The sequence below is a fragment of the Morone saxatilis genome, unplaced genomic scaffold (genome assembly GCF_004916995.1).
Source record: "Morone saxatilis isolate NCDOM2014 unplaced genomic scaffold, NCSU_SB_2.0 Contig11, whole genome shotgun sequence".
NCBI lineage: Eukaryota > Metazoa > Chordata > Actinopteri > Moronidae > Morone > Morone saxatilis.
Genome location: NW_023339663.1, coordinates 29,611,863 through 29,614,047, shown reverse-complemented (window position 1 = coordinate 29,614,047; position 2,185 = coordinate 29,611,863). Strand labels below are relative to the sequence as shown.

The 2,185-nt window shown below is 38.9% G+C and overlaps 1 protein-coding gene across 2 annotated transcripts in view; it reads right to left on the bottom strand.

The window, feature by feature from the left end:
* The window catches only part of cemip (cell migration inducing hyaluronidase 1), a gene marked incomplete in the record, with an annotated part of 167,875 nt that overhangs the window by 79,919 nt on the left and 85,771 nt on the right, over positions 1–2,185 (bottom strand).

Genomic DNA, 2,185 nt, shown 5'->3' with positions numbered 1-2,185 from the left:
GGGCGCTGCTAACGTGGCAGCCCATCACTCCACCATCTCTCTCCCTGTTGCATGTCCACAAGTGCATGAAGTGTGTATTTCAGCCTGTGTGTGTGTATTAAAAAAAAGAGTGAAAAAAACAATTTCAATAAAGTATATCATCTTCTTCTTCTACACATCTAAGGCCACGGTTTTCTGAAGGGAAATAGTGGATTGCTCCCTCCAGGTTGAGAATGAGAGTCAAAGAGTTCAAGGATCTGGAGGTCTTGTTCACAAGTGAAGGTAAAATGTGTGAAATTGAAAAGTGGATTGGTGGTACCCTCACCTATAGTCAAGCACTTTGACAAGTGGCGAACAATTTTAAATCACAGATACAAACAACCAAAATAAGTTTCCACCATAGGGTGGTTGGGCTCAAACATCTGGATGGAGTTTGGAATAGAGCCACAGCACCTCCGCATCAAAAGGAGCCAAATTATGTGGTTCAGGCATCTTATCCATCACCATGACTTTGGCCCCAATTAGCAGCAGAAAATGTATGAATGGATAGATGGCAACTACAAGTGCTACACTTCCCAATCAAAACTAATGAAAAAAATGACGGATGAATATGGACAAGCGAAGGCAGAGTAGTGATAAAAGACCAACCAGACCCCTTAAAAGAATATAAGAAATGATGGATTTTTCTCATCTCCACCTGGCCTTTACTGTATCAACAAGCAACCTTGTAGGAACCCTCCACTCTTTCAAATGTGAATGAATCACAAGAATTGACTGTAAACATCCAGCTACTTTTAGAGCAAATAAAGCCTTTCACAGCATGCTTCAGCTGCTATAAGGCTTTTTTGTCACCTTGACAAAATTTTTTGAATCATCTGAAATACAAAACTGGACAAGTTTTAAGGGGGAAGCAACTCTAAATATGCATCAGGTTAAAAATCAAGTTTGTGTCAGTCCTTCAGAATCAAAGAACAAGGACTTATTTCTTGACTCCCTATTTTGTACTGACATTCAACAATCAGAAAGAAGTCCTTCATAGATGGAGGGAGAGAGAAAGGTATGTCCTGTCCTGACAGGACACAATAGATATTTATAATTATATACACTATACACAGACCAGTCTGTCAGCTTTAATTAAAAGCAAATGGTTAGTACAAGTTTTCTTGAGGCACTTGAATGACACTGGGAAACACTTTGAAATTATGAGGTAGAACCAGTGAGTTCTCTGCTGATCAGATTTGTTTCATTCCTTGTCTACTCTGTAACTTTCTCAGCTCACCAACTATCTAAATTGGGATAAAATAGGTACACAAGGTTATTGGATTGCCCACTCACGAGTAAGAGTGACTGATAAAAACCAATTTACTTCATGTCTCTTATTGTCAAGATAGCACTGAGACAGTGTGTGTAACTGCCCAGTCTGCCCAATAGAGTTTCATTCTATTGCTCTCCGGTGTGTGTGGTGGCTACCTCATCTCCCTGCCACCTAATGGATCCATCAATGACATTGACTGGTCAGGGACCTGAATTGTCAAGTAGATTTCCCAGTGGGCTAACACAGATTCATAGGTGGTGACGTGCAATCAACTGGTTTCTGTTTGTCTGAGTGACAGCTATTTGGCTCTGGAGGACTGGAGTGTCGGTGGAGGTGTTTGTCTGCAGCCCTGCTATGACTTTAAGAAACTATTCTTTCACCCACTCAATTATATTCATAAACTATTCATCTTTGCATGCTGACTATACTGACAGTAGCATTTTGTCCCAGTTACATGCTATTGAGCAAACTGAACATCAAGGTTCATTCTTGACATTGGAAATAATGTTTGAAAAGACCATCTTAACTCAAAGTGCACTTAATAGATTTTTTAATGAATTAAAATCAATTAAATTTGCATTATAAGACTCAAAGTACAAAAGATGATGATTAAGTTTGCCAATTCATCATTCTCTTAGCTTATTCTGTTTTTTTTTTTAAAGGCACTTACTGCTGCTCTGTGGGTTAGACTTTTTATCTTAACTTTTATTTCACATGAAATATTTGTCAACCTTGTTTACAGTACAGCCATAACAAAATGAAAACTGTTAAAGCAGGAAACAAATTAAAGGGGAACTTGGCAACTTTTTCAGCTTAATAAACCCGTTTAGAAATCATTTGGATGGTTAAATGGCCTGTTCCGGTGAAAATGGTGACCCCCCCACCCCCCTC